This window comes from Moschus berezovskii, chromosome 6 (assembly GCF_049115385.1).
Source record: "Moschus berezovskii isolate FMDL1 chromosome 6, NW_MosBer_1.0, whole genome shotgun sequence".
Taxonomy (NCBI): Eukaryota; Metazoa; Chordata; class Mammalia; order Artiodactyla; family Moschidae; genus Moschus; species Moschus berezovskii.
In genome coordinates, this window is record NC_142465.1 from 47360098 (window position 1) to 47384963 (window position 24866).

Genomic DNA, 24866 nt, shown 5'->3' on the forward strand with positions numbered 1-24866 from the left:
GAATTTTGCAATAATTTGCAGAAAGCGAAGAGGAACTAAAGAGCCTCTTGATGAAAGTGAAAGAGAGTGAAAAAGCTGTCTTAAAACTCAACATTCAAAAAACTAAGATCATGGCATCTAGTCTCATCACTTCATGGCAAATAGATGGGGAAACAATGGAAACAGTGACAGACTTCATTTTCTTGGGTTCCAAAATCACTCCAGATGGTAACTGCAGTCGTGAAATTAAAAGACACTTGCTCCTTGGAAGAAAAGCTATGACAAACCTAGACGGCATATTAAAAAGCAGAGACATTACTTTGCCAACAAAGGTCTGTCTAGTCAAGGCTATGGTTTTTCCAGTAGTCATGTATGGATATGAGAACTGGACTATAAAGAAAGCTGAATGCTGAAGAAGAATTGATGCTTTTGAACTGTGATGTTGGAGAAGACTCTTGAGATTCTCTTGAACTTCAAGGAGATCAAATCAGTCCATCCTAAAGGAAATCAGTCCTGAATATTCATTGGAAGGACTGATGCTGCAGCTGAAACTCCAGTACTTTGGCCACCTGATACGAAGAACTGACTCATTAGAAAAGACCCTGATGCTGGGAAAGATTGAAGGCAGGAAGAGAAGGGGACGGCAGAGGATGAGATGGTTGGATGGTATCACCGATTCAATGGACATGAGTTTGAGCAAGCTCTGGGAGTTGGTGATGGACAGGGAAGCCTGGCATGCTGCAGTCCATGGAGTCGCAAAGAGTTGGGCATGACTGAACGACTGAACTGAACTGAACCTCCGCCTAACAATGTTGTTCAAATGGGAGCACTTTATAACAGCATAGCATGTGTTTTTGAATATTTTGTAGGCAGATTCCACCCCCGCCAAAAAAAAAAACCTCACAGAAGTATATTAGAAAATGCATGTTTTCATTTATTCAGTCAGTCAAACTATATATATGTATATATATATACATATATATATATATATATAATTTCTGTTTTCATTTTGCCTTTAAAACTGCCTGAAGAATTTCACATTTGGGGACATGTTCACTGAACTTTTGATATAAAATCCAACCAAAATGAAGTTGAAGATATCATATTTTGTAAGCACTTGTCAGTTCATAATAATGTCCCATGAAATTATTATTTCAGAGTAGAGACTCTCATTGTCAATTTTGCATTGGTTCCAAAATGGTAGTTGTGTCCATCGAATGCAAATATCTTCCATCTATCCTGAAGATACCCTTTTCATCATGTGCTTTTACTGATGTGAGCTTTAAATATAGTGAATCTTCATCTCCCCATCCCCGCTGTCTCTGACATATCTCAATAATACCGGACACAATGACTTTTTTAAAGATGCCTCATTGCACATTCTCTAACATGCATTACCCTTTAGAAGAATAATCTTAGTTAATACTGACAAGATATGCAGTCATAGAATTGCCAGAGTACATTTCAATTAACTTTGATTTTCCTACCCACAAGGTCTTAAATCTAATTGGCTCAGAGAGCTTTTGTCTTTCTGTGAAAGACAGACACATAATTATGCTATTTGTTAAGGGAAAAGAAATATGCCTGGCACTGAAATTTCCATTGTCATTTAAATGATAAGTACTTTGTAACCACAAGACATTCTCATTCGACTTGAGAAACTACTTAAATCCCAAACACATTGATCAGAGAAATGTTTTCTCAACAACCATTTCCAGGCAACATGCATTTTGGTACAGAGTTCATATTCATTCTACATAAGAACAGCATTGTTGCATTAAGTCAACATTCAAGAAAACAATCCTTTAAAACTTATACTCAAGTAATTGTTGAAAAGTTAGATGATTATTCTAAAAGATGTTTATGTATTTTACCACTAATTTTTGTGCATACTTGGAAATGAAGGAAAAAGACCTCCATGGAAGTAATGATATTTTATCCCTAATGACTAAATGTTTTAGTATTACTACTCAAAATTAGAAAATATACTGGGCAGTTCCACCCTTTGAAATTTAAAAACTGTTACAAAATAAATTCTATGGACAGTGTGTGCTTTAAATCATCCCATTCAACCACAGAAATTGTTCGCTAATTTTCAGTCAGTTCAGTTCAGTTCAGTCGCTCAGTCGTGTCCAACTCTCCGTGACCCCATGAATCACAGCACTCCAGGCCTCCCTGTCCATCACCAAATCCCGGAGTTCACTCAAACTCATGTCCACAGAGTCGGTGATGCCATCCAGCCATCTCATTCTCCGTCGTCCCCTTCTCCTCCTGCCCCCAACCTTTCCCAGCATCAGAGTCTTTTCCAGTGAGTCAACTCGTCGCATGAGGTAGCCAAAGTATTGCAGCTTCAGCTTTAGCATCAGTCCTTCCAATGAACACCCAGGATTGATCTCCCTTAGAATGGACTGGTTGGATCTCCTGGCAGTACAAGGGACTCTCAAGAGTCTTCTCCAACACCACAGTTCAAAAGCATCAATTCTTCGGTGCTCAGCTTTCTTCACAGTCCAACTCTCACATCCATACATGACCACTGGAAAAACCATAGCCTTGACTAGACGGACCTTGGTTGGCAAAGTAATGTCTCTGCTTTTCAATATATTATCAAGGTTGGTCATAACTTTCCTTCCAAGGAGTAAGCGTCTTTTAATTTCATGGCTTCAATCAGCATCTGCAGTGATTTTGGAGCCAAAAAAAAATAAAGTGTGACACTGTTTCCACTGTTTTTCCATCTATTTCCCATGAAGTGATGGGACCAGATGCCATGATCTTTGTTTTCTGAATGTTGAGCTTCAAGCCAACCTTTTCACTCTCCTCTTTCACTTTCAACAAGAGGCTTTTGAGTTCCTCTTCACTTTCTGCCATAAGGGTAGTGTCATCTGCATATCTGAGATTATTGATATTTCTCCCAGTAATTTTAGATGATGTTTTTATTGGGACAGAATCTGAAAATAACTTCAGCATGGATCATTGAGGTTTAATGAACATAGCAGATGCTTACCTGGATGTATGTATAGGGGAATACTGCAAACAAGAAGGAATTCCATTAAGAATGTCTCAGCAGCAAAAAACAAAACATTCAGCTTAACAGAGGCTCACACAATAAATCATTTTAGTTTCTCAAATGTAAGAAGTTTATGGATAAGCAGTCTTGGTCAGACACAATAGTTTAACAGTGTCCCATCCCTTCACTTTGCCTTCCATGGCATATGTTCTGGCCTTGTGCTTCCCACCTCATGATTATAAGGTTAATGCCCCATCTCTGAGTATCACGTCAATGTTTAAAGCATGAGGAGGACACAGAGAGCTCCCCTCTGGTGCCTCACTCTTCTATAAGGAAGCGTACAGTTACTTGTTATGCAACCTGATTGTATATCAGAAATATGCCATGTGACCTCACTTAGCTGTGCAGAAGGATCAGATATGAGCACTTAGTTTTTCTAGTCCGTCTGTGGGAAGTGGTAGGGGAGAAAGAAGAGACTTGAGAATTGCTGCTGGGTCGTCTCCCTATCTATAATATCCCCACATAGACCAACTAGAGAAGGCAGACAGAGATCAGCTGTCTGATTTCTCTTCTCTTCTCTTCTAAGGAGAAGAAAAGAGCAATTTCTGATTTGGAGTAAGGATATCATGAAAGTAGTACCTAGACTGGGACTTTTAGGATAAATAAGGCTTGGTAAAAGAGTTGCAGGCTACAGAACAATTCAAAATAAACAAAGGGAAGAAGTGTAAAATGACATGACATGTATGGGCATTGAGCAAAAAGTATGGATCTAGGGATGTATAAATGTGCTGATTGGGAAGTTGTATGCTAAGAATTTACAAAGGGATTTTGAGATTCATTTATAAACTGCCAAATAGTTTAGCTTTCAGTGGTTTCCCAGAACTATAAAATCAAAATCACTCAAACTGCATAGTCTGGCAGTAAGGCTCTCAGTTATTTGGACCTAACCTGCTTAGCTAGCGCATTCTTTCCTTCCACTATACCTGTGTATATGAAGATATCTTTGGTCAAACTGGATTTCTTATCACATCCACCTGCTGCCCCCAAACAACATGTTCTTTCTATACCCATTAGTCTCCTGCTACGGATTCTACTGAAATCTTCTGTTCAGCCCTTTCCAGACTGAAGTTCTCCCCCTCAAGTCCCCTCCCATCAAGAGATGTAATGGGATCATCTCCAGTCACCTTAACTATATTAAGTCCCTCTTTTGCACTATTGTGCGTGTGTGTTAGTCACTCAGTTGTGTCTGACTCTTTGCAACCTCATAGACTGTAGCCTGTCAGGCTCCTTTGTCCATGGAATTCTCCAGGCAAAAATACTGGAATAGGTAGCTATTTCCTCTGCCAGGAGATCTTCCCTATCCTGGGAACAAACCTGGGTCTCCTGCATTGCAAGCAGATTCTTTACCATCTGAGCCACCACGAAACCTACTATTTTAAATGTTATTGTCCTGTATTGGGAAGGATGAGGTAAGAGAGACCCAATCTCCTAGCCTACATGCAAAGACTGGCAAGAATGATGACTTCAAGTCAGTTCAGATTTGCTTTCATTTCAAAGGACTCCCAAGCAGGCAGTCAAGCAGGTCAGGGATAGACACAGGATTAGGAAGCAAGTGAGTGGCCATAGCTCCCCAGTTTCTCCCTAAACCTCATGAAATCCTGTGTGTAGTTGTTGGTCAACTCAAGCCTATTGGGGTAAGAAACCTACCAGATCTGAGGAGGCCAGAACTACAGGTTCAATGCCTTTTATATGCTTAGCCAGGGGAGGGACCACAATAGCATCAGGGTCTATCTATTATGTAAATAAATTTTGGCTTCAGCCCAGTTACAGTCCACATTCTATTTCTGGTCAGAACCTACACACACTATCTTACCACATATTTTTCTAACATTGGAGTTACTGTGTATATCTGTTACACCTTGTATGTGTATATCTATTACACGTGTTTACTTGTTCAGTCACTCATTTGTGACCCCATGGACTGGAGCAAGCCAGACTTCCCTGTCCTTCATTATCTCCTGGAGTTTGCTCAAATTCATGTCCATTGAGTCGATGATGCTATCCAACCATCTCGTATTCTGTCTCCCCCTTCTTCTGCCTTCAGTCTTTCCCATCATCAGGGTATTTTCCAGTGAGTCAGCTCTTCTTGTGAGGTGGCCAAAGCTGAGCTTCAGATTCAGCATCAGTCCTTTCAATGAATATTTGAGGCTGATTTCCTTTAGAATTGACTGGTTTGATCTCCTTGCAGTCCAAAGGACTCTCAAGAGTCTTCTCCAACACCACTATTTGAAAGCATCAGTTCTTTGGCTCTCAGTCTTCTCCATGGTCCAACTCTCACACCTTTACATGACTACTGGAAAAACCATACTATATTGTCCTTTGTCATCAAAGTAATGTCTCTGCTTGTTAATACACTGTATAGGTTTGTCATAGCTTTTCTTCCAAGGAGCAAGTGTCTTTTAATTTCATGCCTGCAGTCACCATCCTCAGTGATTTTGGAGCCCAAGAAAATAAAGTCTCACTGTTTCCATTTTTCCCCGTCTAGCTGCCATTTATTTCACATATGTATATCCATTACAGGGGATGCCTGGTGTGCTGCAGTCCATGGGGTCACAAAGAGCTGGACACGACTTAGTGACTGAACAACAACAAATATCTGCTACACATGGAGAAGGAAATGGCAACCCACTCCAGTATTCTTGGCTGGGAAACCCCATGGACAGAGGAGACTGCAGGCTACAGTCCGTGGTGTTGCAAAAGAGTCAGACATGACCTAGAGACTAAACAGCAGTTACACACTGTAACATGAAGGATCAGATCACAATCTCTAGAGTCAAATTACCAGAATTTAAATCTCATCTCTTAGTTGCTTTATTTTAGGGAAAATATGATCTTAATATTTTTCTTTATACTGATTTTTAATTATTTTACCACGACAAAAAAAGCTTTCTTCTTGTGAAATCAATCATCTTGAAACATCAGTTTTTACAAACACCAGTGCAATGGCCTGTGGTTCCCCACCAGTTAACACATTCATCAGGGCTGTCAACAGTCTGTCTTCGGATATGAAGGTGGTGGGTGGTGTGGTGAAAGCAAAGACCCAAAAAGCAGTCTGATTTTAATTCCATTTCTGTTGTTTATTTTCCGTGTGGCCTTGAGCAAACTTTCCTCAACTGTCAAGACACACAGATAATCATATTTCTATTCAGTTCAGTTCAGTCGCTTAGTCGTGTCCGACTCTTTGTGACCCCATGAATCACAGCACGCCAGGCCTCCCTGTCCATCACCAACTCCCGGAGTTCACTCAAACTCATGTCCATCAAGTCAGTGATGCCATCCAGCCATCTCATTCTCTATCATCCCCGTCTCCTCCCGCCCCCAACCCCTCCCAGCATCAGAGTCTATTCCAGTGAGTCAACTTGTCGCATGAGGTGGCCAAAGTATTGCAGTTTCAGCTTTAGCATCAGTCCTTCCAATGAACACCCAGAATTGATCTCCTCTAGAATGGACCGGTTGGATCTCCTTGAAGTCCAAGGGACTCTCAAGAGTCTTCTCCAGCACCACAGTTCAAAAGCATCAATTCTTCGGCGATCAGCTTTCTTCACAGTCCAACTCTCACATCCATACATGACCACGGGAAAAACCATAGCCTTGACTAGACGGACCTTGGTTGGCAAAGTAATGTCTCTGCTTTTTAATATGCTATCTAGGTTGGTCATAACTTTCCTTCCAAGGAGTAAGCGTCTTTTAATTTCATGGCTACAGTCACCATCTGCAGTGATTTTGGAGCCCCAAAAAATAAAGTCTGACACTGCTTCCACTGTTTCCCCATCTATTTCCCATGAAGTGATGGGACCAGATGCTATCTATGATCTTTGTTTTCTGAATGTTGCGCTTCAAGCCAACCTTTTCACTCTCCTCTTTCACTTTCATCAAGAGGCTTTTTAGTTCCTCTCCACTTTCTGCCATAAGGGTGGTGTCATCTGCATATCTGAGGTTATTGATATTTCTCCTGGCAATCTTGATTCCAGCTTGTGCTTCTTCCAGCCCAGCATTCCTCATGCAAGTGTAGGTAAATTTACTTGTTTCCTAAGTAGCTAACATCAGGGGTCTTCAGATGCTAAAGTAAAATAGCTCTAACCCACCTAACTGTAAAGAGCCTACTGATAATTACAGACCCAAATTTTGAGTTCAGACACACACACACACTCAGTGCCAGGTACAGGGGCAGGCAAGTAAGGCACTCTACGCACAAAAAGTAAGGAGACATTCATTCTCAGGGTCATGCAAGCTGACTGTCTGATTCTAAATCCATTTTCTAATCCCCAAAACGCCCAATGCTTGACCTCAACTCAGCCCTGACTGTGAATGCCTCCTTATGTTTTGTACCTTAAGTGCCTCTTACCCTACTTTTGACCATGCATGTAAGTATACACACACACACACACTTTAATAGTAGTCAGAAAGAAGGATGAAAATTTTTTCTCTAGAATGCTTGTCAGTTCTATAAAATTTATCAAATATGTAGAAACAACTTAATTGCACTTAGAGAAAAGAAATTACCCTGTTTTCTGTTAGATGATAAGGAACGGGAGAAAAATCTCTCTTTATTCAGACAGTATCCTGTCCTTTTTTTCCTTCCATGTGGTTCTTATTTTGTTTCTTCACAGCCATTATTGTCTTCTTGGCATGACTCCAGAATTCCCACATTAGAATCCACAGGAATAGTATTGTTTTGTTTTCTTTCTGGCCACACTGCACAGCATGCAGGCTCTTAGATCCCTGACAAGGGATCAAATCCATGGTCCCTACAGTAGAAGTATGGAGTCTTAACCACTGGACCACGAGGGAAGTCCCAATAGGAATTGGATTAAAAGTATCTATCCAGTCATCCAGTGAATCTTCCAGAGATCTTCTTACCATGAGGTTCAAGCTTCACGTGTGTGGAAAGAAATACATGTTGGCCTCTGTCTACTTTAATTTGTATACTGCCTTTTCTTGGGGCTTCCATTTAGATTTAGTCTCCAACTCTGGACATTTGAACGTGCTACTGACCTGGAAACTTCAAAGAATGCTTCTTTTGGTTATTGCTTCATTATTTTTATCTCTGTGATCTGAAACTGCTAACTCCCCATGCCCAGAGTAATTATTTGAATTCTGTTTGTCAGAAGGTGTTGAGGTGATAACATTTGCAGGGTACTGAGTGACTGTAAGGACAAAACAGCAGTTTAACATGACCATACTCCTTGGCACACAGACAGACAGCAAGTGCTTCTGTGACAAAACTTCAACATGACCCCAAATCAAAAATTTCCTTTTATAAGCTATGATAGATATCCTTTCTAAATTTTTAGTTTGTAGACAAAATTAACAGTTTAGCCTTATGAAATTAGATTTTACTCTGTGTAGCTAAGTAATATAAACTAAATCTGCATGATGCTAATTCACCCAAACATTAATTCATTCACATGAGTTGAAGTAGGTCATTTTGCCATATGTAGTTACATTTATATTTCTATTTCAGGCCTTTTTTTTTTGTAAAATAAGACATTTCCATGCCTTATTTCTTAACAATTATCTAACAGGTATTTACAAAACGTATAACAGTACATGTGAAACTAATTACAAATTCACTGCCCGGTCATTGCTGTTAACATGCAAATCCACTTTAAGTATTGTGTCATATACTTAATCCCTATAACTATACATCGGTTAACATCTCACAAAATATGGCTTCTTCTACACAACTCTTCAGTATAATTTGCTTATCATTGCTTAATGGAGTAAATGAAACAATATTTTGCCAATCATGAAGAGACATCTGTGAGAATGTTATTCTTGGTAAAATTGTATCAATTTAACAAATAATGTTTGCAAAGATAGCTGTTTTAGGTTGGTGTTGCTTGTATTTTGTGAGTAATTCAATAGTTGTTTAGTATTATTTAGTTCATTTCGGAGAGAAGCTCATGTACCCTAATATTTTTTCTTTGCTGTCAGACAAGAAAACTAAAAAAGTAAAGGGTGGCAGTTATTTTGGTTGTATAAGTATTCTGTTCAGCATTACAGGTTAAAGACAAACTGACTCTTACAGGTTTTTGATAAATATTCTCTCAGTTTGGTAACCACAATCTACTTTGCTACACCCGCACACCATCTGTTTTTATCCTTATAGTCTATAGGATGACAGCCAAAACTTTCTACAAACTCCAGGAGGATGTGCAAGAAAAAGTTCAATCACAAGAAATCCGAAGAAAACTGTTTTTTATCACTGAGTGTCATTGTTATTATATGGGTGTGTTAGTGATGGGTTCTCTGGAAAAAAAACTGAACCAATAGGAGTCATATCTAGATTTATTATAAAGAATTACCTCACATGGTTATGAAGGCCAGGAAGTTCAAAAATCTGAAGTCAGCAATCCGAGACCTGGATGAGTTGATGGCAGTTCCAGAATGAATTCCAAGTCCTGAGAACCAGGAGAACCAGTGACGTAAGTTCTAAACATCCAAGTCCGAGTCCTAAAGCAAGAGATGACCAATGTCCCAACTTGAAGCTTATAAGCAGAGAGAACAAATGCTCTCTATCTCAGCCTTTCTGTTGTATTCAGGACTGCAGTGGATCGGACGAGGCCCATCCATGTGGGAAAGAGCAATCTGCTTTACTCAGCCCACAGATGCAATGTTAATCTCATCCAGAAACATCCTTACAGACATACCCAGGGTAACAGTCAACCAAATATCTGGGTACCTTGTGACCAAATCAAATTAACATGTAAAATTAATCATCACAATGGACAATCTAAGAGTGTAGAGTCAACTCTATCCATTTAAACCTAAGAAAACTAAACTCCAGAGATATAAAGTGACAAAGTGACTACCCAACTCATATAATTTGTGGAAGATCCAGGATTATAACCTAAATCTTTATATTTTAGAATATATATTATATGCATCAACTATATACATATATTCATTCAACTCTCATTCTGCTATACCACAGTAGTTCTTTTTAAAAATTGCCATTCAAACTAATTTAAGTATAGTCTATGTTAATGAATCCTATCTGTGTGTGTGTGTGTTGTGTGTGTGGAGAGGGAGAATATGAATGACTTAATAATTATGTGATCTTTGGGAAATCATTAATACTCTTGAGCCTCAGTTTCCTCATTAGTAAATGAGGACAATAATTGTACCTACCTCGTGAGTTTATTGCAAAGATTAACTAGGTCACTGTATTAAGGGTAAGCACTTCTAGTTACTGGAACACAGCAAGTACCACCTAAACATTAGCTATTATTGGTAATGTTGATATAAAACCTTGTATAGTCAAGTTTTGCCTTATTCCTCCCCTTAGCACTATTCTTCTCTGACCTAATCACTAGGCCTAGTATGTAAGCTAGTTCCTATTTCTCTGTGACACTGTGCCTCATTCTGTAAGCACTCAAGGATTTCACAATCAACCTGGACAGCCACAGCATGGCAAGAATAGTGTGTCTGAAAAGTACCGGGCAAGGGGAAAACTCGTTTAGACAAGTGTGAAGAGGGAGGCAGTGTTCAGGTATTTTATTATTCCTATTTTGTTGCTGAAGCTGAAGCTCTAATACTTTGGCCACCTCGTGTGAAAATCCAACTCATTGGGAAAAACTCTGATTCTGGAAAAGATTGAAAGCCAAAGGAGAAGGGGGCAGTAGAGGATGAGATGGTTAGATAGTATCACCGGCTCAATGGACATAAATTTGAGCAAACTCCGGGAGATAGTGAAGGACAGAGGAGCCTGGCATGTTGCAGTCCATTGGGGTTACAAAGAATTGGACATAACTTACTGACTGAACAACAGCAATTCCTTATTATGTTTTGGATTTTTGCTTTAGCAAAAACAGTCAAACCAATGTGTGTAACCATATTCACTGAAGTTTCCAAATGTGCAGTTTAGCAGCATATTCCAACCTGGGCATCATTTTCCAGATACTTGCTATACCTCCAAGTTGGGAGGTAACCTGGGCATTTAGAGAAACAAGAATTTATTAGGCTTTCCTTTATTTTGTTTGTATCATTGTGACCCTCAGCTTCTGCTTAATCACATGTTACAATGTTATTTACAATGAGCTGCGAGTTAAAAGGACTGGCTGACTGATCTGACGAGTTGCTCTCTGAGATTTTGCCTCATGACAAAGTTCTCCTGACGTGGGTTATTTGGGGTGCTGTAAATTTACATACCAGGGCTTGAACTGGGCTTATTTTATGAAAACCCATCTCTTTTTTGAAATGACTTACACGTCAAATATTTGAATATTTTTTTCTTGTCAACAAGGATATTTTCTGATGTTTAATGGGCTTTCCTGGTGGCTCAGAGGTTAAAGCATCTGCCTTCAATGCGGGAGACCCGGGTTCGATCCCTGGGTCAGGAAGATCCCCTGGAGAAGGAAACGGTAACCCACTCCAGTATTCTTGCCTGGAGAATCCCATGGACAGAGAAGCCTGGTAGGCTACAGTCCACGGGGTCGCAAAGAGTCGGACACGACTGAGTGACGGAACGGAACGGATTTCTGATAAAGAGTGGACTTCTTGTTACTTAGTAAAATGTTAAGATATTTATGAAACCTATACCTATCCAGGAGAACATGTGCTAATATATCCATGGTGTGAAAAAAATTAGTGCTATATCATCCCTAATGACAAAGAAATATAAATATCACACCTGGATATTGTTTAAGAAGTGCATATTTAATTTCTTCGATGGCTCTCAACTTCTTTCATACATGATCTTACTGAGATTCAATATGTGAAGATAAACTTTTATTTTAGAGGAACTAAATTTGTGATGCTTGGACCTCAGTCACAATCTTTAACTTCTTATGAGGAATTAGGAACAACAACTATAAAATAATACCTGGTGTGTTGTGTCTAGATTTGTGTGTGTTTTATTTAATGCAGGTGCATATAACATGGGCTTCCCAGATGGCTCAGGGATGGAGAATCCACCTGCAAATGCAGGAGACACAGGAGACATGAATCTAGGTTAGGAATATCCCCTGGAGGAGGAAATGGCAACCCGTATTCTTGCCTGGAAAATTCCATGAACAGAGGAGCCTAGTGAACTACGGTCTATAGGGTCACAAAGAGTCAGACACAATTGAATGACTCAGCATGCATGCATGCACATATAACACACATGATGTGCATAATAAACACTACATATAGACTCAGACTACATGGCTAAGTTGTGTAACTGGGTCTATAAATACACTGAAGTGCTCTTTGAAGATAAGATTAGTGTTCAGGTGTGGTTAGAATGATAAGTGGACCCTACACTTCTCTTCTCCTGATTGAAAGGTTCAGTTCAGTTCAGTTCAGTCGCTCAGTCGTGTCCGACTCTTTGCGACCCCATGAATCACAGCACGCCAGACCTCCCTGTCCATCACCAACTCCCGGAGTTCACTCAAACTCATGTCCATTGAGTTGGTGATGCCATCCAGCCATCTCATTCTCTGTCGTCCCCTTCTCCTCCCGCCCTCAATCCCTCCCAGCATCAGAGTCTTTTCCAGTGAGTCAACTCTTCACATGAGGTGGCCAAAGTATTGGAGTTTCAGCTTTAGCATCAGTCCTTCCAATGAACACCCAGGACTGATCTCCTTTAGAATGGACTGGTTGGATCTCCTTGCAGTCCAAGGGACTCTCAAGAGTCTTCTCCAGCACCACAGTTCAAAAGCATCAATTCTTCAGCAATCAGCTTTCTTCACAGTCCAACTCTCACATCCATACATGACCACTGGAAAAACCATAGCCTTGACTAGACGGACCTTGGTTGGCAAAGTAATGTCTCTGCTTTTTAATATGCTATCTAGGTTGGTCATAACTTTCCTTCCAAGGAGTAAGTGTCATGTGCCCTTAAAAGATGCTCTTGGAGCTTCTTATGTTTTCTTTACCAAGGTCTTTAGATAACTGTTTTTTGTTTTTTATTTCCTTTCACTCTTTGGTATCTACTTTTTGCTTCCATTTGTCTGCTTAACAAAAAAATTTGTTGAGTACCTACTTATGTGCCAGGAACTATGATGGACACTGGGTTGAACACAGCCAATCTGACTTACTCCTCAAATTGCTAACGTTCAGACAAATATATAAAGTGAATACATAAGTATAGTCATTAGAGACTAGAATAAGACCTATGAAAGAAACACAGACACTGTGTTGAGGATGAGAATGAGTGGTTTCTCTAGATAAGATGATGAAAATAACCACCATAAGGATGGACACTTGAACCAGACCTGAAAGAGAGTAAAACAGAATTTCAAGATTTGGCAAAACAGCATTATAAACATAAGGAAGAGCCAGTAAAAACCATTTGCAAAGCAGAGAGAATGCCACTGTGGTGGGAACATTGAAAAAAGAGGAAGATGAGGTTAGTGAAGTGAGTTGAAGACAGTGTAGGGCTTTGTAGGCCAAGGTATGAAGTTGGAACTTTCTTCTAAAAGAAACGGGAAAGAAGCCTTAAAGAATTTTTGCATGGAATAGATATGATCTTACTTAGAGTTTTAAAGATCTTTCTTGATGCTCTGTGAAGAATGAATTGGAAAGAAGCAAGAATGGGAACAGGGATATTATGTCAGTGTACTAAGATATAGATAATGGAAGTTTAAACTTGGTGTTGACAATAGAGACAGATCAAAATGGGAAGATTTATTGTGTATCTGGGGCAGAATGGAGAGATCTTGAGGACAGTGTGTGTGGTGGGTAAGGAAGTATTCACGGGTCCTTCAAGTTGTTATCTTGTGCAATTGGATGGTTAGTAGTTCCAGTTACTAAGATGGGAAAGTTCGAAGAATAACAGGCTGAAGAACAGTCAGAATCTCAATTCAGAATATTAAGTTTCAGATTCCTTTTGGATATGCAGATGGAGATACTGGGTAGCAGTTAGATATCGGAACTGGCCTGGAGATAGATATTTGGTAAACATCAGCACATCAAGAGTGTGCAAAGCCTAGGGCTAGGTAATAGCTCCTAAAGAAAGAGTAAGATAGAAAATAGAAGGTGTCCAGGAAGGAACCCTAAGGTTCATCAGCATTTAGAAGCTGGGCAGAAGAAATGTCAACAAAGAAAATGAGAAGGAAAATCATTAATGTCGAAGAAAAGTTGAGAGAATACAATGCCACAGAAGCTAGGAGAAGAAAGTTTCAGGAAGGAAAGAATACTCAACTGTGCCAAAGAGCTTCTGAAAATGAGATTAAGATATATAAATGTCTATTAGACCTGACAATGTGGAGGTCGTTGATGCTCTTAACAAGACTGGTTTCTTTCAGTTGTTGGGGGTCAGTGTTAGATGAGAGTGTTTGAAGAGTGAAATAGAGATAACAATGGGGCAAAGACTACACAAGATTTGCTTGAAAGTATTGGGTTGACCAAAAGATTCGTTCAGGTTTTTCCATAAGATCTTATAGAAAAACCCAAACAAATCTTTTGGCTAACCAATATTTCACGTGATGGGAATCAGAGAAATGGGACAATCAGTAGAGAAAGATATGGACTCTATGAAGGTTTAATTTTCAAGATACATATCTATATATATGTATCTTATACATATTTATATGTTTATAGGAACAGTCCAGTACTGAGAAAGGAACTGATAATGCAGAAGACAGAAAAGGAAAACAATTCTCAAGAAGACAACAGGGGATGAGAACATAAGTGGAGGGATTTGCCTTTGGAGCAAGAAAGGACTGGGTGGGGCAGAGATGGAGCCTTAATAACCACTGTATGTCCAACGTATCCAGTACTTGGCATATGTTAGAAGTTTAATAAATATTTACTGAGTGAATCAAGTAGACATCCGCCCTAAGAATGGGAAACCAAACAGGCAGCAGACTCAAAGAAAAAGTGAAGAGAAAAAAAGCAAAGAGAAGGATGTGACATTTTCATACTCCTTCATTGGTTATTGCTTATTTTATAATATGTTCTTTATGATTCTGGTTAGACAACTTAACCAAAAATTTTAAGGATTAAACTAAACTTTTTAAATATGGAGACTCGGCCTAGGTAGTGTTTAGCAAAGTAGCTCTTAGTTCTTAGTTTACTTACTGCCTTGTATGATCCCCTAACAATATGAATTCTCAAATGCAACAGGTGTGTTCTACCTCAGTAATTCATTTCCAGATGCAAGGCAAGAGCCTAACAAATTTGTTGTTCTGCATGTAATTTCCCTTAGTTTTCATGATTGTCTTCAGCACTGATAAAATGACCAATCATATTGAACAAAAACATATTCATAAATGACATAACCATTTTTACTTTGGAGGTACAAATTGGAACTTTGTAAGATCTAATTCGTAGTCACAGAGTCAATGTTATTCACAAGCCTAAGAAAACTGTCATAAAAAAATCTGTATACTCTGATGAGTTTCAAATAAACACACTTTTATTGTGTCTATGTCAGGATGTTCAGATGAATTAGAAGACATATCATTTGTTATTAAAATTTTTCTAAACACATTTTGAAATACAGGACTCAATAAAATATTTTTGGACATTTGTTGTTTAGCAATTGCTATCCTCAAAATACATGGCAACCAGCAGTACTCAAAAACAACACTGTAAAGAAAGCACATCAAATAAGATACATTTAATGCTTCAGATTTTTGTTTTCTTTTTATATTAGGAATGATTCTATTGATGTTAATTAATCATGAAACTTTGTCAGTGCGTTTGGAGTAAAGGAAATAGTAAATTTTAAGTTCTCATTTTAGTTCTCTAATTTAATGTAATACAAAAAAATTATATATACACTCTAATGAAGTGTATGGATAATAAATGATGTGGCTATATTTTTATCATATGACAAAAACAAAATTGAAAAATAATAAGGCCAGAAGAATTCTGATGAGTTAATCACAAATGTCAGGCTTCCCTCATAGCACAGCTGGTAAAGAAATCTGCTTGCAATGCAGGAAATCTGGGTTCGATTCCTGGGTCAGGAAGATCCCCTGGAGAAGGAAATGGTTACCCACTCCAGTATTCTTGCTTGAAGAATCCCATGGACAGAGGAACCTGGCAGGCTACAGTCCATGGAATTGCAAGAGTTGGACACAACTTGGTGACTAAGCTCACCGCCAATCACAAATGTGAATTTATTCTCATTCAGTGGATGAGAATTTATTTTAATTTATTCTGGAGTTACTGTGAAATTTTCATTTGTGGTTTGTTAGAAAATCATTAAAGATTTATCTCATCTCTTATTATTCTGTTGGAAGCTATTCCAACATACTGATTATTTGCTTGAACTTTCTAGAGACTTTGAGTGGTACATTATAATAGTTGTCATATTTAGAAACAATTTCAGCCTGTAAAATAAGTTTAATTTAATTTATATTTGGGGAGTGTAACAAAAGAATCCCTGAGGAAGTATCATTTAAACTGAGATCCAAATGATGAAAAAGAGTGAAGTAGTTGAAAAGTGACAGAGAATTGCATGTTGGAGTTTGTGGCAAACCAAAACAGTCTGAAGAAACCTGTATTGCCCTCGCCTTACCAGCACAGGTCTTATCACAGTGATAAGACCTGCATCAGAACAGTGATAACAGAGATTACGGATATTGTACTTGCTGCTTGCCCCACCTTACACCTAAACTCTGACTACCACCTTAACTCCAACTTCTTCAATTCTCCCACTTTCATATTTACTGAGACTCCCTGAAAGACATCAACATTTTCTCATAAGTTACAGTTCTTTTGGTTTTGCATATCACATGCAGGACAAATGTCTCCTGCCCTCACTCCTGGGGTCACCTGCTCTGGGGTTTCCTGTGCCTCCAAGTAGCCATAGCTGTTGGCAGCGGTGATATCTGCCTGTGTCTATATCGAGACTTCCTCTACTGATGCTGATGCCATCGATAGCTGCGCTGAGGACGCTGTTGTCTGATTGCTGCTGATACTTAAGACCCCGTGTCTCTTGACTGAGGATGCATGAGACCTGATTCGCTGCATGAGCCCTCTGTGGGCTGAAGCTCTGTTCTGTGTGACACCAAAGGAAGGGGATTTTTATAGTGCCTCTCTTCTACCATGCTTGTGTGTTCCTTGGTAATGTATGTGCCCGAAATGATGTTCTGTTTTGTTGTTGTTCAGTCACTAAGTCGTGTCTGACTCTTTGTGACTCCATGGACTGCAGCATGCCAGGCTTCCCTGTCCTTCACCATCTCCCAGAGCTTGCTCAGACTCATGTCCATTGAGTCAGTGATGCCATCCAACCATTTCATTTTTTCAAGCTTAATTTCCCCAGAGTTCTGGACAAAGTCTACCTAAATTCTTCTCTCCTCCTCTTCCATTTCACCCAAGTCCATTGTCCTTAAATCCCTCTCTTGAGACCCAACCCCCACTTCCCCTACTACATGTTTTTTTCCCAAGAAGCTTCTTAAGCTCTCATATAAAAAGAAAAGACACGCAGTTATTTCTAACTCATTGGTTTTCTCATTAAACCAGATTTTCCTGAATTCTCAGATGCACACATCATTATTTGAAGCTGTAGTTCCTCTCACGTTAATTCTATATTTTTGGCAGCTAAGTTCCTTGACCAACATCCTCTAGAAAAGATTTTTCAATAATATGATTACATGTGGATTTTTAAAATTACATGTATGCTTCCAGAATCCTCATTTGGTGCCTATGAAGTGATCTAAAGGCAACATAACTGGTTGAATTAGTCACCCTCTCCTCCCTCATCTCTCCACTGTTAAATATTTCATTAGTATGGAAATGTGATTATCCTGTGAGATATTAGAGGAGTTAGTATGTGTATAAAGCCCAATATAAATTATAATCTTAATAAGAGATACAGCAGGAAAGTTAACAGAGAGACAAAGCATCATTTTCCATAAGCAGAATTGATCTACCATTGCTTGAGTCCTACAGAACAGCCCCATGACATAATAATAGAACAACTGAGATTAGAGTAGGAGGAAGTCCTGGCTATGAGCTCTGGTTCTGCTACTTCTTGTTCATCATTTGAGTTTTTTGGATTTTAGTATCCTTACCTGTGAAATAAAGACAAAAATATCTGCTCAGCTTAAAAATAGCAAAGTAATTAATGGTAATATTTATTGAATGCCTACTAGGTTCCAGACAGCATGATAAACATCATAGAAGCTTTATCTCAATCAGTCCCCTTAACAGCCCTCTAGGATGCGTACATGGAACACATAAAGCTGCATATGGGTGTTTATAGCAACTTTATTCATATTTGCCAAAACTTGGAAGCTAACTTGGAAAATATCCTTCAGTAGGTGAATGAATAAATAAAATTTGGTACATCCAGACAATTAAATACCATTCAAGCCTCCCCTAAATATAATCGCCTGCAATGCAGGAGACCCTGGTTCGATTCCTGAGTTGGAAAGATCCCCTGGAGAAGGGATAGGCTACCCACGTTAGTATTCTTGGGCCTCCCTGGTAGCTCAGATGGTAAGGAATGAGACTGCAATTTGGGAGACCTGGTATCAATCCTTGGGTTGGAAAGATCCCCTGAAGGAGGGCATGGCAACCCATTCCAATATTATTGCCTGGAGAATCCCCATGGACAGGGGAGCCTCATGGGCTACAGTCCATGGGGTCACAAAGAATCAGACACAACTGAGCGACTAAGCACACACACACAGCTCTGTGCTAAAAAGAAATGAACCAGCAAGTCATGAAGAGACATGGAGGAAATTTAAATTCATATTACTAAATGAAATAAGCTAATCTGAAAAGGCTACCGACTATGATTCTAACTATGAGATTCTGGAAAAGGAAAACTATGGAGACAATAAAAAGATCAGTGGTTAGGAATGTGAGAGGGATGAATGTTGAAGCACAGAGGATTTTTACAGCAGTAAAAATACTCTGCGATACTATAATAGTGATTTCGTGTCATTATTCATTTGTCAAAACTCACAGAATGTTCAACACCAAGAATGAACCCTAATGTAAACTACGGACTTTAGATGATAGTGATGTGTCAGTAACCTGACTGACCTGCCTCCTGAGAAATCTGTATGCAGGTCACGAAGCAACATTTAAAACTGGACGTGGAACAACAGACTGGTTCCAAATTGGGAAAGAAGTACATTAAGGCTGTATTTGTCACCCTGCTTATTTAACTTATATTCTGAGTACATCATGCAAAATGCCAGTCTGGATGAAGCACAAGCTGGAATCAAGATTTCCAGGAGAAATATCAATAACCTCAGATACACAGATGACACCACCCTTATGGCAGAAAGTGAAGAGGAACTAAGAAGCCTCTTGAGGAAAGTGAAAGAGGAGAGTGAAAAAGTTGGCTTAAAACTCAACATTCAGAAAACTAAGATCATGGCATCTGGTTCCATCACTTCATGGCAAATAGATGCGTAAACAATGGAAACAGTCACAGACTTTATTTTAGGGGGACTCCAAAATCACTTCAGATGGTGACTGCAGTCACGAAATTAAAAGATGCTTGTTCCTTGTAAGAAAAGCTATGACCAACCTAGACAGCATATTTAAAAGCAGAGACATTACTTTGCCAACAAAGGTCCGTCTAGTCAAAGCTCTGGATTTTCCAGTAGTCGTGTATGGATGTGACAGTTGGACTATAAAGAAAGCTGAGCCCCAAAGTATTGATACTTTTGAACTGTGGTGTTGGAGAATACTCTTGAGAGTCCCTTGTACTGCAAGGAGATCCAACCAGTCAATCCTAAAGGAAATCTGTCCTGAGTATTCATTGGAAATACTGATGCTGAAGCTGAAATTCCAATATTTTGACCACCTGATGGGAAGAACCGACTCATTGGAAAAGACTCTGATCCTGGGAAAGACTGAAGGCTGGAGGAGAAGGGGAAGAAGGGGAAGACAGAGGATGAGATGGTTGGATGGCATCACCAACTCTATGGACATGAGTTTGAGCAAGCTCCTGGAGTTGGTGGTGGACAGGGAAGCCTGGCGTGCTGCAGTCCACAGGGTCACAAAAAGTCAGACACAGCTGAGCGACTGAACTGAACTGAACTGATGTGTCAATGTAGGTTTATCAGTTGACAATCAATGTACTATTCTGGGGTTCAAATTTGGGGGAGAAATGTTGTTAATTAGGGAAGCTAGGGATGTGTGTGGGAGTAGGAGATATATGGAAAATCTTCCATTCAACTTTGCTATGAACCTAAAACTGCTCTGAAAAATAGTCTTAAAAAGTACTGACCTTGATAGTGGTTAAGTCACTACAGTAAAGTCATCTGGAAGAGCTATGCTTCAGATCCAGACCCTCTGACTCTGAATTGCTGCACTTATCTGGTGTGCTGTACCGAATAGGAGATAATGTTCAAAGGTACATGAATGATATTAACTCTGAAATCCCTGTGGTTTTTTTCCTCTGAGATATGTGGCTGAAGCTAGTCATTTCTCAAAAAGAGCAACTGCATTTTCTGTAACTGTCACTGATGTCATTTCCCAACTACACATGGTGATTTTATATTTTAAAAATCTTGGGGATTAAGGATTTCAGTCGGTTCAGGGGAAGAAAGATCTATTTAAAAAAATCTTGGGAATTAGTGCAACATTATAACTTTTTGTTCAAAAACCATTACTCACAATTATTTTAATATCTTTGTATCACTTTACAAATCTTAACGTACTTGTGTAGTTCTAAAGCATACATACTTTGCATTTAGGGCTTCCCTGGTGGCCCAGTGGTAAAGAATCTGCCTCCAATGCTGGAGATGCGGGTTCAACCCCTGGGTCGAGAAGATCTGCTGAAGAAGGAAATGGCAACCCACTCCAGTATTCTTGTCTGAGAAATCCTTTGGACAGAGGAGCCTGGTCCTTTGGTCCACGGGGTTGCAAAGGAGTTGAACACGACCTAACGACTAAACAACGAGAACATTTAGCATTTATGCTTATCTAATCTTAAATTATGAATCTGCTTTATTCATTCAAAAGATATTTATTGAGCTTCTGCCATAAGCTAGGCATTGTCTAGACTGTGTGGTTAATCAGAAAGCAAAATGGCTATCTTGGTTAATATTTCCTAGTTGGGAGAGAGTATTATGTATCAGTGATGAAAAGTGTTTTGAAATAAAAAGTAAGGCAGGGTAAGGAAGCACAAGTAACAGGCAAGATGATATTTTAAAATAGTCTGATTTAGGCAAGGCATCTCTGAAAAGGTAGTGTTTGAGTAGAGACCTGAGTAAAATGACGGTGTGAGTCCGATATATATCTCAGGAAAAGAGTTTCTAACAGTGAGACAGCAATACAAAAGCTGTGAGTGGAGGAGGAGTTCGCTGTGTTGGGAGATCAGCAAGGAGATAAGAAGGTCTGGGGTAAAATAAGAGGAAGAGTAGCAGAAGATGGTAGCCAGGGTGGATCAGATGGGGATGGAGGAGCGGAGGAGGGATGCTATTAGGGAGATCAAGAAGGAACTCTAGACGGTTTTTATTTTTATTTTTCCTCACAAATTTTTATAGGTATAATTGAAAAACAGCACTGCATAAGTTTAAGGTGTGCAACATGATAGTCTGACTTTCATACATCATTAAATGCTGGCCATAAGTTTAGTGAACACCCATCATTTCATATAGGTACAAAGTGAGAGAAACAGGGAAAACGTGTCTTCCTTCCAAGGAGAACTAAGATTTACTCTCTTAACTTTTGCATGTAACATACAACACTGTTAATTATATTTACTATGTTGCACATTACACCCCTATATTATCTTATAACTGGAAGTTTGTACCTTTTAACTACCTTTATTGAATTCCCCCTCCCCTTGCCCTCACCTCTGGTAACCACAAACTCAATCTCTTTTTTCATGAGTTTATTTGTTTTTAAAGTGTAGTTGACCAGCAACACTTTGATAGTTCCTGGTACACAATATAGTGAAAATCGCTCAGCTGTGTCTGACTCTGCAACCCCATGGATTGTAGCCTGCCAGGCTCCTCTGTCCGTGAATTTATCCAGGCCAGAATGCTGGAATGGATAGCCATTCCCTTCTCCAGGGGATCTTCCCAACCCAGGAATCAAACCCAGGTCTCTGGCATTGCAGGAGAATTGAGGACTGGGCCCTCCAGTACAGAGAGTTCAGGAAGATGAAGAGAAGTGAGCAAAGGAGACTTGAAAAGGAGAGGTGGTGAATGAGATACAAAACTAAGAAAGTGTGGCATCATGGAAGCCTGGTGAGGAAAGAACATCAGGGAAGAAGAACGAATCACTTGTGTCAAAATCTGCTCATAGGTCAAGCAAGATGGAGACTGAGAACTGACCACTGGATATGGCAATCCTGGCTTAATGTAGCAGGATCCAATATAGAAATAAAGGAGGTAGAATAGAGGAACCAGAAACAATAAACATGGACAATTTTTTTTAGAAGTTTGTTTGAAAGGAGCAAAATGAAAGGGGGTGATAGCTGGACAAGGAGATCTTTCAATTTGACTTGTTTCACTGTAAGAAATGTAGCACACTGAAAGGCAAATTAGAAAGACACAAAAGAGAGGGTGAGCTAATGATGCAGAAACAAGAAAGAGAATTATGCAATAATTACCTCCCATTGATGTACCATAATATATTTATCCTTTTGCACCAATGTTCATTTAAGTTGCTTCTGATTTTTTACTATAATACTGAAAAGAGGGCTTCGCGGGGGGCTCAGCAGTAAAGTATCTGCCTGCGATGCAGGAGTTCCAAGAGACGCGGGTTCAATCCCTGGGTTGCAAAGATCCCCTGAAGCAGAAAATGGCAACCCATTCCAGCATTCTTGCCTGGAAAATGCCACGGACAGAGGACCCTGGAGGGCCCTACTCCATGGGGTTGCAAAGAGTTAAACACAACTGAGAACAGACACACACATACTACAAAGAAAATCTTTGTGTCTGTTTCTTTTTATTCATTGAAATCATTGATAAATATGCAGGTAGGGAATTACTGGATCAAAGATCATGAGCATTTTTAAGAACCTTGATAGTGCCCCATTGCTTTAAAAAATCAATTTCCTGTTCTACTCATAATGTATAAATGGTTAAGATTTATTTCAATCTTGCTTGCATTATCTTGTGGCCATAGCTCATGGAATCCCCATACTGTTTCAACAGCTTTTTTTCTGTTAGCTTCTTAAAGACAGAGATCATACCTTAAAATTATCTTCATTCCCTCCTGTTTTTTAAACCAAATATTTCACTTATAATAATAAAAGCAATCATTTATCTGATATCCCTCTGCATAAAGGTGTGCATGTGGTATAACGGGAAAAAATAATCAGTTATAGAAGCAGACCAACCTGTATTTGAACACCACATTCATTACATGGGTTTTTTTTTTTAATCACTTTAATTTCCCTATCAATTAAAAGATTACTAACAATGCCTGCTCTCTAAATCCTGGTGAAAGCTGAAATGAGATATCCATGAAGTCCCTTGCACGAATAGGAAATTTTACAGAAAACAGTGGAACTTTCAGAAGAACTTTCTCATGAAAATACCTTGTGAACATATATAATTTTTAAGGGCAGGAAAAAAAATAAAAACCTTCATATAGCTTGTCTATAGTCCATAGAGTTCTCATATTATAGTTTCTCTAATGGTCATGAAAAAAAAAATCCCTGTGCATTTCAGTTCTTATAAACTGTCGAAACAGAAAGCACCTGAGGTATCTCTTGGGAATGTACAGGCTGCTACAGTAGGCCTGGGATCTGCAGCGTCTTGAAATAGCGCCAGGCAGTTACCTCCAGGTGACTGAATGGGGCTTCCTCTCAGTACACCAGGTTAGAAAGCTTTCTGGTTAGTCCGGCTCTCCAAGGTGAAGAAATAACACAAAGAGGAGTACAAATGGAAGCCAAACTTAACACAGCATACAGCCAGTTTCCAAACAGGTAAGAAAATCTTTCGTGACACTAACAGTGCTAGGTTAAGAGGTTGACTGGAGATTTCTGTCTGTAGCTGTTCTTGTGCATGCATATGAGTGAGTCAGCAGAGAATCTTTGTGATACCTAGGGAAATAGCTTTAGCCTCCAAGTTTGAAATTAAAAGAAAATCCTATGCAATTATTCAATATCTCTGAACAGTAAAAAACCTTACCACCATTACAAGAAGCTTCTTATAAAAAATTTGTACCCAGACCAACAAGGTCCTACTGCATAGTACAGGGAACTCTGCTCAATGTTATGTGGCAGCCTGGGTGGGAGGCGAATTAGTGGGAGAATAGATACATGTATATGTATGGCTGAGTCCCTTTGCTGTCCACCTGAAACTCTCACAACGTTGTTAAATGGCTATACTCCAATATAAAATTAAAAGTTAAAAAAATTATTAAACTGAAGGCCTTTCCCCCTGTTTTAGAAAATATTCTATGGGAAATACATGTTTTCTTTATTTGCAGTGATATAAAAAATAAAGATGTGTTTTTCCCCCAAATTATTGTGTCTATCATAAAAAGAATGGAGTTACAAATACATCCACTTGAACAGATCTAAAAATTTTTGTAAAAGGTATTGAGTGGGGCAGCTATTTCCTTGGTTTTGCTTGGTGTAATTCCCACACTGACACTGGGGAAAAGATGACCCCTTGCATTTATGATAACTAGAAAAGGAAAAGCAAGCTTACAGTGGGTTTAGTCACTAAGTCTAGACATTTTATCATACTGCATCCTGGGGACCCTGCCTTTGTGTGCAAACTTCACTAAAAGACTAGTCAGTGTCTTCCATTATAATCGGATGTGGGGGACCAATAAACGACAGTTGGTGACAGGAGATATCCTCTGTCTAATTCCCAACCAGGGACCTCAGCTTTGTTGTTTTCTACCAGTAAACCAAGAGCCTTATTATGAAAGCTGGGCTGTCCTCATAAGAACTAGGGCTCTCATTAAAAATTATGTAAGAATTCATTAGCTAATCTGTACAGAAAGTGCT

At 39.2% G+C, this 24866-nt stretch overlaps 1 protein-coding gene across 2 annotated transcripts in view; it reads left to right on the forward strand.

Annotated features, from left to right (window-relative positions):
* PTPRR (protein tyrosine phosphatase receptor type R) overlaps positions 1–24866 on the forward strand; it is a 282539-nt gene that overhangs the window by 111907 nt on the left and 145766 nt on the right. Inside the window, exon 1 of one of the 2 annotated variants that reach the window (XM_088836978.1) lies at positions 23708–23831. The exons of the other annotated variant lie outside the window; for it this stretch is intronic. The gene's annotated coding sequence lies outside the window, so the exon portion shown is untranslated. Of the gene's footprint in view, positions 1–23707; positions 23832–24866 lie in introns of those variants that run through there. 2 annotated transcript variants of the gene reach the window in all.